Source organism: Poecilia mexicana, unplaced genomic scaffold, assembly GCF_051168715.1.
Source record: "Poecilia mexicana isolate PSO_F unplaced genomic scaffold, ASM5116871v1 scaffold_12, whole genome shotgun sequence".
Classification (NCBI taxonomy): Eukaryota; Metazoa; Chordata; class Actinopteri; order Cyprinodontiformes; family Poeciliidae; genus Poecilia; species Poecilia mexicana.
The window spans coordinates 21540611-21559144 of record NW_028263381.1 but is presented as its reverse complement, the minus strand read 5'-3'; the positions used below and the strand labels follow the sequence as shown (position 1 = coordinate 21559144).

At 38.5% G+C, this 18534-nt stretch overlaps 1 protein-coding gene across 2 annotated transcripts in view; it reads left to right on the top strand.

The window, feature by feature from the left end:
* whrna (whirlin a) overlaps positions 1-18534 on the top strand; it is a 126852-nt gene that overhangs the window by 70529 nt on the left and 37789 nt on the right. The gene's annotated exons all lie outside the window — the stretch shown is intronic.

The following is an 18534-nucleotide window of genomic DNA, read 5'->3' as shown; positions in this document are numbered from 1 at the left end:
TTTACATTTCATGAAGAAGGAGGTTGCGCTCCGTGTCTTCAGAGATTTTTATGTCGTTTCCTTCAGTGGTTCTTGATGCAGCGCCCCCACAGGCCAGGAGGGGAACAGGTTTTTAAGTTACTTCGGTTTGTTAGACACGTTGCAGTGTGAAAGAAAACCACAGCAGCTGAAAATGTAACAGATGCTGCCATTTTGGTTTCCATTCAAACTGAATCTCCTCCACTGTCAGGATGGAAAACACTTTTAATGCATAATTTATGTTCTCTCTGTTATAACGATCAGTTATTCCGACTATTAATCGATTAATCGGATTAAAAAATGAAATTCTACATGTTTTTCATTTAACCACTTAAACCTTATTTATACAACTTTAGAAATACATAAAAAAATGCACATAAAAGCAATTAAATTACTTTTTAAAATAAGAAAATAAATGTTTTATTGACTAAAATGAAATAACACAGGAATGCCACTCAAGGAGTTTTGGATAAACATAGACAGGTTTTTGTGTATACTCCAGTTACAATTAACCGTTTACTAAATTAGTTGACGATTAATAACCAATTAATTGTGATAGCTTAACAAACTCGATTAATTAATCACTATTAGTCAGATGAATCTCTTGAGCTGAAGTTCTGACCTGTGATCTTTTTATTGATGAAATCTGCAGCAGTAAACACTTTGTTTACTCGTTGTGCCGTCTCTCCTCGACACCAAAGACCTCCGAGCGAAACGATGCAATCATCTGAAAATGTCTTGAAACGATCCTGCAGCCATTCGCTTGAAATGCTCTTTAGATTCAAATTTAGACGTAATTAATTCCCCGGGGGAAATTGCTTCTTGCCCTTGTGTGAGCAGAAGCATCACACATCCAGACTGAAGAGACGGACGAGTCTCTGCCGTTGTTGCTTCATGTTTGTGTCATTTATTTAAGTTTCCTCCGTGGTTTTGACTGTTTGTGCTCACTTTAACAACCTGCTGTGCAGAAGCAGACAGGAGGCTTCGCTCCTTCGTAAACATGAGATTCAGATGCAAAAAGATGCAGCAGGATTTACAGACAACAGGAGGGCAGTGATTGCTACCCGGAGGTCCATCTATCAACGTCTGTTTCTCTGCACCTGTAAATAACAAATAGTGATTTGGACGTAAATACACTCCAGTGTTTCTGCTCCTCTGCTTTCTGTTTCTGCTCAGTAACATTCATTTTAAAATGTTTATTTGAATGTAGAAATCAGTTTTTATCACACCTTGCTTTCAGGTTGACGTTTTCACTTTTAGATTTGCTGTTTAGGATCATTGTCCTATTGAAGAGTCTGCTGTCGGACACGAGACGCCACCAAAATCTAATTTTACCAAACGTTAACTAACGAGGCTAAAGCCACTTTTTGAATGGATTCAGAGTCCAGGCATTGTGATTCTCTATGCAACCAATTGTTTTTCTCTTCTACCCACCACTATTATTGGCTTTTGCTTCAATACATTGTTTGAGTTGAAGAAATCGTCGCTGCATGCCTCTAGTTGAACATCCTACTTCACCTGGAAACCTGATTTCTCTAGGTTTTTATCAGTAGTGTGTTTTTTGTCTTTAGCATGCTAACCATGCTAATCATTTGATTTGATGTCCACTAAGTTAATCTTCCTTCCTGTAGAATGATGGTCTTCAGGTTATTTGGAAATTAGATTTTTAGCCTTTGACAGCAACAATTACTGTCCCAAGATCGTAGCTCGTGTTTTTTTTACCAGTCAAAAGAGAAATTATATCATCACCACTTCATTTTTGTTTATATTTCATGAAGAAAAAAGTTACAGTCAGCATCTTCTTCAGAAGTTTTGTGTCTTTTCCGTGTCAGTGGTTCTTGGTGTAGCGCCCCCACAGGCGAGGAGGGGAACATGATTTTTCCAAGAGAACCGCAGCAGCTGAAAATGTAACAAAAGTAGCCATTTTGGTTCCCAGTTGAGCCGAATCTACCGAACTGTCAGCTGGGAAAACATCCTTAATAGGTGCAGTGCAATTAATGAATACTTTATGCTCTCTCTATAACGTCTGATGTCTTCCTGTTGACCTCCAATGAGCCACAATTCCTGGTTTTATTTATCACTTCATCAAGCCCGAGGACTCCAAAGCGCTTTACGTTGAACTCATTCAGCGTTTCCTTCATCGTTGCCCAAGGACACAACGATCCGGCAGCAGAACCAACTCCTGCCTCCTGAACTGTCGTTTTTCAGCTGATCCATTAATGGAGAGCATTCGGAGCGCCTGGCCAGATACTTTTCCTCTTATACCCCAAAAAGCAGCAAGGCTGTTTGCATAAATCACTTCTAAATGGGCCGAATGCCAAAGGATGGAAGGAAATGCTTTATTGACATATGGAGGCTGAAAATGTGACATTTGTTGTGCAGTTATAAAGAAAACACACACCACTGCTGAAATTGGAAATGCCCCAACATGGAGTTGTGTCCTTAGTTTCCTTTGGACGTCTGCTCTGGGGGTGAATTAAAACTTCGCATTAAGGGCGCAGGCGGGAGAGCAGGCCATCTGTTTCTCCATGATGTCTCCTGCAGAGCGCTCGCCACAGGATCAGTCTCCCTGTGGAGCTAAAGAGCAGAAACACTCCACTGTCTGTTGCCACCAAGCTGCAGCAACCGCTCCGTCACCACAGAGGACGAAGCCTCAGAGCGCTTCAGCAAGGTGAAACTTATGAACGCAGGCTGATGCAGCACAGAAACCCGGCTCTCACTGAAACAGACACCACCTTCTTTCCAGTTTTACTCCAGTTTTCACAGTTCAGCTGCCTGGACGACTGGAAGGCTGAAACGATTAATCAGATCAATCAACTAATTGAAATAATCGTCAACTAATTTAGTAATTGATTAATCATCAGAGTATAGACGTTCAAAAAGGTCATTTGCTGAAAGAACAACACAATCAGAGCCAAAACTGTAAAACATATTTATGTAAATGTTCTACCCAGAAAGGTTTAGCAGTTTTAGCTTCATTTGGTTCAAATTCTCTAACATAAAATAAATTAAATCTCCTGTTAACCAGCCAATTATTGGTAATCAATAGATTAGCCCAAAGTTGAGCCCATGTTGATGTTAGAAGTATCTTTTAGCTGCGAATGCATTATTTGCTACAAATGATCACATGTTCTCTATTATTGTGTTTTTTAGCAATAAAATATTTATTTTCTTATTTAAAAAGGGATTTAATTAAGTAATTGTACCTTTTAAAATATTTATAAAATAAAGGGCTAGATAAAAACTGCACTATTTGTAAATTTTTTAACCAATTAATCGTCAGAGTAACCGATTAATCGATAAATAAAGTAATCATTAGTCACAATCGATTGTTTCCTTTTCTTTAAAGATGAAGTTATCCAAACCAAACTGGTTCTGAGTGGATAAGTGTTTGGACCTGATAGCCAGTTGTACCATCAGGCATCATGTTGTCAATCAGATTAAATTCAAATCGTTGATCAAATCGTTGCATTTTTTAACCAATCAGTGGTGAACCTGCAGGTATCCTGCTGTATAGTCCAAGTAAAGTTGAGCTTTAAAAAGTGATGGTTTTCCCCTTCCCCCCTTTGTTCTGGCACAAATGATGGAAAACATAAATTTTGATGTTTTCTGAAGGTCTAATTTATCATTGAAAATCTTTTTCTTCTTGTATTTCATGAAATCCCACCAAATCTGAAGACCATCAATAAAACCACATCTGATCCAAAGAGATTTCAGGTTCCCACCTGTTGTTTTCAGAGATTTAATGGCTGCAGACAGAGAAGGATGCAAAACCATCAACCTGAAGGCTTACCCCATCCCTAATTAGTCTCCAGCTCGTAGATAAACAACACAAATAACCTGGATAACCTGTCAAGCTACGAGTAAAAAAGTGTGTTTCAGCCGAAAGGTCAGCAGTCGTAGTGAGGTGCTGATTAGAGGCATTGATTCTCCTTGGCCTGATTTCACTGCTGCAGAAAGGTCATATTTCTCACCCAAAGAGACTAAACTAATTAGTTACAATTGACACACATGTAAAAGTCATCATCACCCAGGTCATGATGTGTGACCTCTACTGGAGTGAGAATCTGGGGATCAAACCCTCAACAGATGCTCTGGAGATGAAATGTTCACATTCAGTAAAATAAAAGCCTTTAAAACAGCAAAGTTTAGTTAATACTTCTGATCGAGTAACTAGGAAACTGGTAGTTGGATTTAGCCAAAATTCCTCCACAGGGTCGTAAAACTCCCACTGGGAGCTTCTGCAGACCTGCATCTGTATCCCCAGGCAGATACAGACGTAGGGGCCAGGCTGGCTGGTTGGAGTGTTGGGACAAACATATCCAGGCCGGACTGGACTGGTTCTGACTGGACTGGACTGGTTCTGACTGGACTGGTTCTATCTGGACTGGTTCTGACTAGACTGGTTCTGACTGGACTGGACTGGTTCTGACTGGACTGGACTGGTTCTATCTGGACTGGTTCTGACTAGACTGGTCCTGACTGGACTGGACTGGTTCTGACTAGACTGGTTCTGACTGGACTGGACTGGTTCTGACTGGACTGGACTGGTTCTGACTGGACTGGACTGCTTCTGTCTGGACTGGACTGGTCCTGTCTGGACTGGTTCTATCTGGACTGGACTGGTTCTGACTGGACTGGACTGGTCCTATCTGGACTGGACTGGTCCTGTCTGGACTGGACTGTTCCTGACTGGACTGGTTCTATCTGGACTGGACTGGTCCTGTCTGGACTGGACTGTTCCTGACTGGACTGGTTCTATCTGGACTGGACTGGTCCAGACAGAACCAGTCCAGTCAGAACTGGTCCTGTCTGGACTGGTCCTGTCTGGACTGGACTGGTTCTGTCTGGACTGGTTCTGTCTGGACTGGACTGGTTCTGTCTGGACTGGACTGGTCCTGTCTGGACTGGTTCTATCTGGACTGGACTGGTTCTGACTGGACTGGACTGGTTCTGTCTGAACAGTCCAGACAGAACCACCCTATATGGTGGCAGCCCACATGGGTTTGCCCATTTAGGGCCCATGTGGGCTGTCGTGGAACCCGCAGACAAACCCATATGGGACCCATACATCAGCCCTCCTTTCCCCCACATGGGGCCCAGCTAGGCAGGCTGGCTGGGTGGTGCTTTGGCTCCATGCTAAGATACTATTCTAGATTTTTACTAGAGCCAAGAAAACTAAGTATTGTTGTTACCACTGTTAGTTCCTTATAAATATGATTACATGCAGCTATTAGATGGTCTGGAGCAACACAGTCGCAGTGCTTTGTGTAGGTGGTGTCCTTATGTAGCCTGTTAAATAATAGAGAATCTGCTTTTTCTTGACATTTTTGGTTTTGACTGCAGTGGTCTGCCGAAAAACAGCACAAGGGATTTTTAACCACTTTTTTACCATCACTTACTTTTATCATTATCTCAATAAACACCAGGAATGATGACATCCTGAGTCCGGATGGCCGGTTCCTGCTGCAGCCGTCATGTGTGAGATCTTAGTATGCGCAGGGTGAATCTGTGGGCTGATTCTGACACATTTCATTCAGGCAGGAGTCGGACGGGCTTCACTGCTGTCAGTGTTGCATCATTAGGCCAGCCTTGATCAGAGGTATAGCCCTTTTCACAAGCCGACTATTAATTTAGAAATGTCTGGCCAAGCATGGATGAAATACAGATAAACAGGTGGAACTTTTATATTTAGTTCAGTTCAGGTTATTTACCGCAGCAACTTAGTGCTGCATGAATCTAAACTCATCAAAAATAAAGAAGTTCAGATCGTCTCAAACTGAACTCCAGTGGCTTCAGCCGTCAGATGAACGGATCTTCCTCTGGGCTGCGGTGGAACATGTTGTTCTCATTTCAAACGTTTCCGGACCGCTGGGCTGTTTGGATAGAAGCACCATCGGTCCTTATTCCCCCAGGACACGACGGAGGCAGACGGAGCGAGGATCCTCAGAGAACGACAGGCAGAGCATAGAGGTGGTCTGAGAGCTCGGATGTGATTGGATGATGTGGCCCAGAGAGGAGGAGAGGTCCGAGCTCAGAGCCCTGGGGAACTCCAGTGGTGAAGCCAGTTTACACAAAATAACCAAGCAGTGAAAGTTGAGGCAGTTCTGGAGAAAACAGGGGGTCCAAACTGGTATTAGCAAGGAGTACCGGATAAAACGGCCCATTTGGATGCGTTCACCCTGCAGCCTGAAGTGACTCAATTCCGATTTTTTTGACGTAATGCGACCTGTATCCGATCTTTTCATGGCAGTGTGAACAGCACAGGTCGGATTCTTTTCGAATCTGACCCATATCCGATACGTATCTGATTCAAATGCGACCTAACGTCCAGGTCGCCTTCATCCGAACTGAACTGATTCTCAACAAATCTCACTATTCTGCGTCCTGACACGCACAAGCGGGAAGAAAATCAACAATCATGACGGATTATATGAGGATTAAGTTGTTAATATGCTGCTCCGGCCGGACAACAACTTCAAATATGTAAGCTAAGCTCCACCGTTAGCCTCCATGTTTACTTCCGCAAACACTGAGCACTTCTTCTTTTCATGGCGGTTGGCAGAACACTGAGAACGCTGACGCTATGGCGCCCTCTACTGCGCATGCGGGACACTTTCAGGTCGTTCACACTGGAGGTCACTTACAGCCAGCATATATTTGGAAGTGTGAACATCCACAGCAAAAAAAGAAATAAAATCAGATTTGACAAAAAATCAGACTTGGGTCACTTCAGGCTGCAGTGTGAACGCAGCCTGAGAGCTGATGGTTGTTATTTTACGTAGATACTTTGATCTAAATGAGTCGGAAAAAGATTCAGAAGTGGATGTTACCGCGGCCATCAAACAGCTTTGTTCCTTTTCACCAGCAGGATTTTGAACCGGCTGCAGTCGAAGCAGACGGTGGATGGCTGTGGTCGGACTCTGTAACGGAGCCGGGACCGGCCAAAGGATAAAATATGAGGAGGAGAAACAGGGAGGAGGTGATGGAGATGTAGACAATGAGGGTTGAAATGAGGGGGCAAAGGTTAAAGAGGAGAAAATTAGGCCTGATTAAGAGATAGTATGATGGAGCAGAGTGAGCCAGGGAGCAGAAAGCTGTGGGGAGCAAGAGATTAACCTGCTAAAATAATGAAAACCATCAGTGAGCTGCATGAAAAGAAGAGCACAAGGAAAACTGGACATCCTTTCTTTCCTTTAGGAACAAAGTCTGCATCCGACAAGAACTTTAAAAACTGTTTGCTGCTCATCTACAAACCTTAATATTTGCATAAATGAACTCAGTTTAAGTTTGAGCTTCGGCAAGTTGAGAATATAATAACTTCAACAAAACAGACATTTTAATATATTTTATATAAACTGTCTCTAAATTATGCTGTTGGATCAAAACAAGCACATTTTAAACCTAAAGGTCATATTCATAAAATACAATTTAAATATGAAAAGGAAATGACGGATTATTAGGGACAGTGAAAAAATAATTATGAGATAGAAGTCATAACTAGAACAAAAGTCATAAAACTAGAAAAATAAAGTCGTAATAATACGAGAAAAATGTTTTAACAATATAAGAATAAACTGTTATAACTCCTAACAATAATCATTGAGCATCTTTATTCTGGTGTTTTTGTTTTTTATTCTACTAATATTATCACTTTATTCTCAGTGTAAGCTGTAGTTTTATTCAAATATTCATTTAGGTGTGATTTAAGTAAATTTCTTAGTTAATTGTGAAATTAGCAGAATAACATTTATAATGGAAATGACCTTTAAATCGGTCAGTTATTGAGCTGAAGTGACTTTTGCTGTGAAGTCCCTTTAAATGAGCCGAACTGAAGTCTGTAAGCTGGGAAAAGCCCAGAACTGGGATGCTGATCGATTCCTCCAGATTAGAGCGGAAATGTTCATGTGTTCAGACGCCACCAGCAGAGGGACGTTTTAATGGTTTCAGTGGAAACCAGTGAGCTCTGCTCCTCAGTGCTCCCGTCTCCGTCTGCCCTAACAGCTCTGAGTGTTTTTCCCCAAAACAGCTCGTAGCTCAAAGCTGCAACATTTCGCCTCGCAGGGGGAAAAAACAAACTCCAGCTAAAATTGATCAAGAACTTTTCACATAAGTCTTAAAAAAGCTCCCAAAAGAAGTGATTTGAGTCGCCGCAGCAGCGATTAATCTGCAGACACCGGCGGCTCCCGGATCCTCGGAGCCTCCTGATTTAGAAACCCAGGTTTTACAGAGTTTCAAACTTTCCTTCACACTGCGGCTGCACTCACACCAGCCCTGTTCAGTCCACTTTAATCCAGCTCCGGTTCATTTGGGGAGGTGAGAATGCAGACTAACAAAACGAACTCGGGTCCGCCTCAAATCCTCGGTTCGGTTGAAGTGAACTCTGACGCAGTGTGAATGCAACCGAATCGGAGAACGCTCCAAAAGCAGGAAGCTAACTACAGCGCAGAGCATGACTCTCAAGGTGTTGCGTCGGTTGCCATGGCGACGGGTCCTCCCCAGAGAGCGATGCCGAATAATTGAGCGCGCGAGCAGTCGCATTACTCTTCAGTGACTTTCGCTGTTTTCTTGCTCTTTCTGTTGCGTTTCAAAGCATCACTGACTTTTAAAAATTCAACATGCAAAGCAAAACGCAGCTGCTGTGGAGGGAGTAAAGTGTGATGTAACCTTTGGGGGCGTGGCCAGCAGCAGCTAATCTGCATAAAAGTGACAGACATCTAAAACAGCTCATTCTGAATAAAAAGCTCAAAACACGCAGAACAGATGAGGTGAAACGTCATTACCTGAGGATAATTTGGTGCACAAAATGTAACAAACATGTTTTGTCTTTAGCTATGCTAACCTGCTGAAGATGAACTACAATAGGTTCCCTTTAAGATGTTTCTCCTGCCAACTCACCTTCAGTTTATTTTCCTGTGCAGCTCATTTTCACTCAGAAATGCTGCTGTTTGTGGCGCTTCCTGTGCCACAGGCTGCCACACATTAAACAAAACCACAACATTTCCTCCTCAGGTCTGAACTGTTGCCAGGGTAATACTGCAACGGTGCCAAAAATACCCAGAGCTCAGCTTTTTTCTTTGGAATTAATCTGATTCCTGCAGGAGTGGTGCTCACAAACTGTACATTTTAATTTCAGGAAAGCTTTCCTATCACACTTATCAAATATTATTTATATTTATCTTCCTTTGAACTGCCTCTGTTTCACTTCACACTTATTCACTACTTTGTGCCGCCGTGTCGCATCAAATCCAATCATCCTGAAGTAAGAATTGTAACTAAATTTGGAGAAATTAAAGGCATTTTTATACCTCAACATCCAGAAAAAAAAGTTTCTGGATGTTGCTGAGTCTGATTTTTAGCAACAATATGATTTATCACTTATTTTACACTGCAAAAGAACAAAATCCTACCATTCATTTTAGTCTAGTTTCTTGTGCAAATATCTAATAAGACAAACCAACTAAAAAGTAACTCTTCAGCTACATATAGAGGCTTAATTTAAGTAAATGATTCCTAAATATTAATGAAAAGGTTCTGGTTCCATTGGCAGATAAATTAACTTATAAAGTGGGAAAAATGTCTTGTTATAAGTGAAATAATGTAATAATGTTTTAAGGAATCATTTATTTAAAGCAAGCCTGTATTTGTTGCTAAAAAGTTACTTTTAGTTTGTCTTGTTTAAAGTGTAATAAAATATTTGCTCTTGAAACTGGACTAAAATTGCCTGGTAAGATTTAGTGTTTTTGCAGTGAACCACTTTATTTAACACTTAGATTCGTCATCATACAGGAGGAACCTGAGTTCAGATGTTTTCTGGGTTAATCCCTTTAATGCCCTTCAGTTCGTCCCGCTGAACATTTCTATAATAGGTTGTATAACTTTACTGGTTTTTTACTGGGGGATGTGTTGATGAAACTGCCAGCAGCTTAATGTGTTGTAGAGCTGAGCTGCTGCTCCGCAGCGAGAAACAATAAAAACCCACTTTAATTGTCCTGAAGTGCATCAGGGATCCAAACTGACGGTCGCATTTTAATAGAGCAGATTTTACATGCAGGTGCAGAAGGTGGCTTTGAAATGTCAGTTTTCTTTACACTAATCATATTCAGACGGAGCAAAAATGTGTTTTTGTGACATTGAGACATGAGAAGTCCAAAGTGTGGATATTTCATATTTGTCGTCTTTTCCTCCTGAGGGATCAGGTTTATGAGGAAAGGTAATTAAATGTTGTAAATTATTTTATATGGATCCGTTTATGAAAGTAATGCTGATTTAACTTGCAAAGACAAGCTGCATATCCACTTATATGGAATCCAGTCAGGTAAATTAAACATCTGTGATGTAGAAATAAATAAATCCTCAATCTACTTATTTATTTTGTTCTGTAGGAGTGGATGTTGCATCATCAATGGGGAATTGTTTCCCAAATATGTTATACAGAGGGAAGGTTTTCTGTGGAGAACCTTCGTCTGATCAGGTCAGGAGGGAAACAGGTTTTTCAGATAGTTTGGTTTGTCACAGTGCAATGAAATCGAACCGCAGCAGCTGAAAATGGAACAAGAGTCGTCATCTTGGTGTGGAAACGATCTTAGTCTCGCATTTTTCACATTTTAACATTTTTCTAAATCTCTCTCATGATTTTCAGACCTTTGTAAAAGTAGATAAAATCTGTTTTGCATCAAAGCACAAACTGATCTCCAATCTCCCAAAATTAGGGAAGTCAATAAATCATCCGATCACCTATCAATCGATGCATCCTGATCAGAAACAGAAGTTTCTGACCAGCATTCTTACTCAGATGCACACAGTCAACACTACACTTGATATTAGCCAGATGTCTGTGTAAAACACAGGACCAGTGAATGGAAGAAGCTGGAAATCTCACTTTTCTACCCTTAAACATGAAAGGTTTATCTGTATTACAGTGATGTTGCTGTAAACTGATTATTCTGAACTTCTTATTCTGTATGAAGAAACTCAAATTCTCAGGTGTTAGCTGCTCTGTAGCACTTTTATTTGGCCCTAAAACATAAACTTATGTTTCCTGTCAGCTGAGACGGCGATGCATTTCAGACAGTTTTGCTGATTTGTTTGTTTCGAACAGTTGTTACTGAAATGGGAAAAGTTGCAGCACAATCAATCAACTCCGAGTCGACGGCTTGATTTGTTTCACTCTGTTTTTGAAGAATGTGGTTTTATGATACGCTGACTTTGATTCGCACTTGAAGCATAAACATCGGCAGCTGTTTAATTACCCAGAATGCAAAGCTGCAGGCGCTCCTCCTTCAGAGGTTAACACAAGAATTGATCACAAGAAAACAAAGCGTTTATAGTATCTGCTTTTATGTAGACTAAGGATGTCCAAAGTGAGGTCTGGGGGCCATTTGTGGTCATTGGATTGATTTTGTGCCGCAATTAAAAAGTGATACAAATTGATGCAGACAGAGACTTTTAATTTGCAACAAGGGTTAAATTATTACGGATATAATTTTCTTACTCTGGAAAATGTAACTATAAGACAAAATGTTTCTGTTTTAGTAACAGACCATGTTTATCCAGAGACTTTTACTGAAAAGGTGACCAAATCAGCCTTTATTTAATTTATTAAACTTAAGCAAACATAGCAAACCTTTTGAAAGAAAGTGACACAAATCCTGTTCTTATTACTGAAAATTTATTTGTTAATTTGAGCCCAAAAGAATTTGAAAACCAGATGATTTTCTTTAAATACAGCAAACTTGCAAAAACTATGATGGCGCTTTAGAAAAAAGGAGAAGTAAATTCCCAAAACAAACCTCAGAAAATTTGAGATTAATCTCAGACATTTTCTACAAACAACTTGGAAATGTTAAACTTTTGAAACTCAAAAAGATTCAAAAAGTTAAACGTTTTTGACTTTTTTTTTAGAACATTTCTGAGATTAATCTCAAATTATCAGAATTTGTTTTCTAGTTAATTTTCAACTTTTCAAACACAGATATTTCTCAGTTTTTTCCAGAAGATTCCAGAAAATTTACTCATTTTTGTTGTTTAATCAACACTGCAAAAACAGACATTTTTGTCTGGTTTGTAGTACAAATATCTTATGACACTTGAAATGCTAATTTAAACTAATTTACACTAATTTACAAATAACTTATCAGCAAGATAAAGGAGTTTATTTTGAGTCAATAATTTCTTAATATTGATGAAAATGTACTATTATTCCACCTATAATGTCTTGTTATAGGTGAAATAACCTGCCAGTGGAACTAGAACTGGGTTGCTAGGCGATGGGCTTGGCTTGGCTGGGGTTGCTAGGTAACGGCTCAGTGGAACATTCTACCAACGGAACTAGAACTTTTTCATCAATACTAAGGAATTATTGACTTAAAATAAACTCCTATATCCTGCTGTCAAGTTACTTCCAGGTTAGTTTTGTCTTATTTCAGAAACTGGACAAAAACAGAGGCTGAGAGGGAATTAATGAGGCGAGAGGAAAGGAGCTGCAGCAGCTAAATGACGGCAGCAGAAAGTGACTCACCTTCATCCACATGAGGCTGTTTGAACTTAAAATCACCACAGGAACGCAGCGTGAGGACATTTCCTCAATTTAAAACGAGAGGAAAAAATTAAAGGTTAGGTTTCTGCTAGATTAAGGCTGAGCTGAGAGGAGAGAAGGTGATATTTAAGGTTAAGATGAGAGTAAGTCTTCAGGAAATGAATGTGAGTCGGCGTAATATCCTGAGCCGTTCTCACAATGAAGACATTCACCGGGAGATTAATACGGCGAATTGGCGTTGTCTAATTTGTTCCTCTGTAATTAATGGAGTGGATTTAATGACGGTTATAAAACTAAAACAGCGTGTAATTAGAGCCAGGATTACAGTTGTGTTCATTTACAGGATACAGCAGGTGCAAATAAGCTAGCATGATTCATCTGAGCAGGTTTTATTGGTCCTGAGAGGGAAAAGGTTTCAACTGTCAGGATGTTTGCAACATGTAACACATTAAAGCAGAAATACTAATTATTTAAATTTGTTCTAAAAGCCTGAAACTCAAAACCACAAAGAACATTTCTTATTAGTACCACAGGTTCCAAAAAGACTGAAAAAAGTCTGGCTTATTTTTACTTAAAGGAAGGAAAATCAATATGTTATATATTCTATACATTTTTGGTTATTTTCTTATTATTTAAAAAAAATATGAATGAGTTACCTGGCTTTTTTTTTTTAAATAAAGTTACCTGCATGATTTATTCCCTTTTATAAAATAAAAATTATGTGTTTTGTCAGAATCATCACCATTATTACTGTTTACTGAGTAAAAATACTGAAGATTTTAACTCAGCAGTGAACTTTTAAATTTCCCTCATAAATTCCTGTGGAGCTTTTAGATATTTACTCAAATAGAGGCTTCAAAATAAAATTGTAAAAACAGATCCAATTAAAAATGTTCAACAATTTTTGAAGAGAAATTCAGCACAGGCCATACATTTCAAACTATTAACATTAATTATGCATATATAATAAATAAATTAGAAAAATATGTTATCAGATAAGTAAAGCTAAATTATTTTCTCATTTTAATACAGTAAGCTAATAGATGCTAAACATTTACATCAGATTTCCTTCTTATCTTACTAGTTTCTCATAGATCACATTTATATTAAGTAGAGTTTTGATGTGTTGCTCAGCGCTGCAGACGTCACCAAGTAACAAATCTTAGATGTCGTTTGTTCCTTTGTCCAACATGCTAATGATAGCATTAGCATGTTAGCTAATGTTAGCTGACAGTAGCATGTTTGGTTTATAGTAGAAATGTGTTTTCGCTTGTTATATAACTATATGCTAGCAGGCAGTGGAAAACAAGCCTGTTACTTTTAAAAATGTTACTTTTTCCAGTAATGGTACCTGCTAGTTCAATAAGCTAATCTAAGGATTTGTGGTTTGGTATTCCTGAATGTTTCTGTGGAATGTAATTCCAAATTATTTTCAGAAAATTTGCCTGTTTGCAGAATGTTTTGTATCCAACATATTGGAGAGAAAATACAGCTTTGGAAGCTGAAATTATAATGCTAATAGTAACTTTAGCTCCATCGGGTTGGCTAATGTTAGCTAATGTTAGCTAATGTTAGCTGCTTTTCGGATTACTGGTATATACTAATTAAAACGTGTATTAGTGTGTTATGTTTACTCGACACCGTTCATACATGGAAAACAAGACTTGTTTTAAAAAGGCAAAAGTTTTACTTTTTTACAGTTTTCTCCTGCTAGTTCAGTGGAAACTAGTTTAGCAATAAGCTAACCTACATATATTCCTGCTTTAGTATTCATGGATTTTTCTTTGGGATGTAATTCCAAATTATTTGCAGAAAATTTGCCTCTTTGCTGAATATTTTCAGCAAACATATTTGGGCACCTTGGGAAGCTGAAATATTTAGCTGCAGCGCTACTGGTGTGTTTAGTAGATGTTAGCTTCTGTGGTAGCACCAGGACAGGCTCCACTGTTCATATAATGACAGTGATTAAAAATTAAAATAGGAAGTTTTAAGAGTTTTTAGAAATGGTTTCAAATATTCGAGGGTTTTAGCGTCTTCAGTTGGTTCTGGTAAATAAGTTATTTAGTTAGTCGTAGCTTTTGAATACTGGTGGCATAAATTAGTCCATGTTGACTTTATCATAAAATCCAACAAGTAGAGGCAGGAAGCCATGGAGGCTCCGTTGTCACAAACACTTCTATAGATTCCCTAATTATCCAAGTAGAAAAAACATTAAATTTGTTGGACCCTTTCAAGCCTGCTGATTTGCTAATTGAAAAAGTAAACGTCTTTTGACTCTGCAGCATGAATTAAATTGAATCCCTAATCTTCAAAACTCAGCATCAGTTAGCTCCATGTTAATCCATTTCTGTTCCAGGCGACACCAGCTTTATTTTTAGCTGTTGAGGCGCGTTGTGATGGTAAAATCCTGCTGTTGTGAACGTCAGGATAGCGGCGTGTAAGCCACTAATCCTCCTCCGTATGACAGGAAGATCTCCTCCTTTTTGTTTCTGTACATATAAAACCTCTGAATTAAAGCCGGTTGCTGCTGTTTTGGGGGTGTCCTCAGTTTGACCCCAGGCCCCGAGGCAAATAACCCGTCTCCATCAGCTCGCCTGTTAATAGGCTTTCCCCGCGCGGCGCTGCGGCGCCGCGGCCAGAGGTGCTGCTCGTAACGTTAACAAGGACTGTGTTCCCGCTAAGCCTCCTGGAAGCAGGAACAATATCTGGATGAGCCGCCGGGCTGCACAGAGGGAAGTGGATTAATAATTGAATTATTTACACCTGTTCTTTCTGCTCGCTGTGGCATGTCGGCGTGTCCTGCTGCGGTTTATCAGGACGGTCGCTGGAATCGCAAGCTGGGTTTTACTCACTTCATTCAGGTTTCTGGGCAGGCAGTCGCTGGGTTTCCATTAGAAATGTGGGCAAATATTTGTATTAATATCAGAAAAAAAAGTATTTCTCCATAGTGGTGTTTGGAAATTACATTCAAATCACATGTAAATAAATTTACGGGACAAGCTCCACCTACTTTGGAGCTGCTATGTTTGTGGCGTTTTGGGGAAATTGTAGTCGTAAGTTTTACAGAAGAGCTACAGATTCATCGTGTTTGAATAATGCACAAATTTTTATGACCTGTCTGATGCTGAGAGTTTGTAAAAAACAAACCATCTTCCTCCTGTTACTTCCTGTCATCTTTGTCATTTCCAGCAGTAGTAACTTCCTGTTGTTGATCACATGGCTCACATGGTGCAAAAAGTGTTTCCACTGCAGTTTTATGAAACAAATCTGTTTCTGAAAAACCACCTCACCTGGCAGAAAAACCTTTTATCGGTAAATAGAGATTTTACAGCAGGATGTTGTGTTTATACCACCGTTTATCATTTATCATGAAAAATTTTGTACGCCAAGAATTTCTATTTGTCATCATAAATTTTAGTTAATGTAAAAAAAAAATAACTGAAATATTATTTTTAATATTTTCTGCACCGTTTTTACGCCGATCCAATATTCATATTTTTATTGTTTTTTTATTTAAAATAATTATTTTTAAATCTTGAAAAGAAGTTGAGCAGAAATTGTGAAATAAGTAAAAATTAGATGTGTAAATATAAATAATGTGGGACATTCACTCCTTTTTAAAGGCTCTGCTTTTATCTTTTATTATTATCAAGATATACATATAGATTATTTTTACTTATTAATTTTTCTGGTATTTTACTTGTTTGAAATAAAGGTTTCATTTCATCTGTTAATGTGAAAATCTGTTCTATTATGTTCAGAATAAGAAAAAAGTTTAAGCTTTACTCCAAAATGGAAAAACTTAAAAACCTGTCAGGCTAATGAATAATTTTAGATTTTATTTGAGTTTCTCTTCATTTTATTTTATATTACATGTGACAAACTGTTCTGCAGCTTCGATATCAGAATAAATTATGTAGTATTTTTTTTAAAAGGCTGAAACTTTATTTGCATATCCACTCCTTTGAAATTAAAACTTTACATTCAAACTTGACTTCACAGTAAATTCATAAAATTAAAAACAACCATAACTGGTTTGATTTACTTAAATGAAATCAGTTGGACTAAACGGCTTGTAACTTAAGTAAAAAGCATCACTTTGTGTTTTAATTTTTAGTAAATATTAATAGGAACTGATGCTATTAAGGAAATATTAATAATTTTGCCTCAGTAGATTCTTGGTACGTTGCATTTATTCAGCCTGGCTGTGAGTTAAAGAGGAAACAAGTGAGTATTTACAACCATTTCAGCTCTTTTCCCTCCTTCAGCTTCTCTTCTCCCAAAATGTGAATTTATATCACGAGTTCATTCCACCGCTGAATATTTTAGTGACAAAAGTAATTACCTTCTTCCTCCAGCCATGCATGGCGGCGTGCTGAGATCAGACAGAGCAGCAGCAGAGAAACGGTTCAGTTTGCAGGTTTTTATTTTCTGGAAACCAAACGAGGTGACAGGAAATGATTCTGGTTTCCCTGCAGACGTTTCCCAGTCGAGCTCTAAGTTAGAAACGCACAACAAAGCTGGGATGAAGAGGAATATCTGTGTTTAGTTTCTAGTGCAAATATCTTGGTTGAAGTCAATAATTCATTAACACTGATGAAAACGTTTTGGCTCCACTTGCAGATTCCCTAACTTATAGTGGGGAAAATGTCTTGTTATAAATGAAATAATCAGCACTTTTTCATCAATGTTGAAACTTTATTTACTTAAAACAAGCTCATATTGTAAGTTACTTTTATCTTATTTCAAGTTTACTAAGATATTAGCAGTGAAAATACTGCAGTGTGCTTCTACTTTAATATATTCGTAAATATTAAGAAATTGTTGACTTAAACCAGCAAGTTAGTTTCTTATTTCAAGTTTAATAAGATTTTTGCAGTAGAAACATAACAAAAATATTTGGTAAGATTTTGTTTTTTGCATGCAGTCCCCAAAAACACACAAGTTGCTCTGTAAAAACACAAAATCTTAAGTATTTTTAGTCTAACTCCGAATGCAGATATTTTAGTTCAGTTGAAATAAAACAGAACTAACTTAAAAGTAACGTTTCAGGAAAATATATTAGCTTTTCTTCCAGTAAATAATTAAATACTAAATAAAAAGGACTAGTTCTGTGGCAACTTATTTCACTTTTAAGACATTTTTACAAGAAGTGAAAACATCTTCCATTGAATTAGTGATTTTTATAAATACAATAATTATTTACTAAAAACTAATTCCTATGTCTTGCTGAAACTAAGTTAGTTTTCTAAGATATTTGCACTAGAAACACAAAAATACTTGGTAAGATTTTGAGTTTTGCAGTGTTAATAATCAATAATCTGCTACTTCAGGTTTTGTGATTATTGTTATTGATTTATTTTATTGTTTCTGAAATGTTTGGAAGGGAAGGACTTCAGGTTTTTCCCCAACCAGAGCAGGTAGATCTAATAAATAATAACATCTACCATAAAAAGGTCAAATGTTTTATGTTTCCTACGACGTTTCCTGTCAACTTTAAAATTCCTGTTGCCATTTTCTGGATTTTTTCAGTTAGACTTCATCTGAAAAGCTTAAATATTTTCAGCTGTTTGTGTGTTGAACACATTTAAGTTGCATCAGATCTGCTTGGTGAATTTGTGACTAAAACTCAGGTTAGTTTTTACCGACAGCAGAAACATGGAAGCCATTTTCCTTCAGATCAGCGTCTCGTTGGTTGTGTCTACAGAAAGGCTCATTACTGGCAGCTGAAGGTTCAGTTCAAGGTGTTTTAGTGTGAACGTTATTACTCCTCGTCTGCAGCCTGAACTCTTTGATCCGACGCTAAATTACTTTTAAAGCCGCATACGAACCAGCAGAGCAGTTTTAATCCTAATTATTTCCGTCCGCTGACCAAAGGCCCCGAGCTGCAGCTGTGACAATGGCCTCGCTCTGATTCATTAAACATTTCACACACCTCCACCTCTCTCTGACCTCTCACCTCTGACCCCATGCATGTG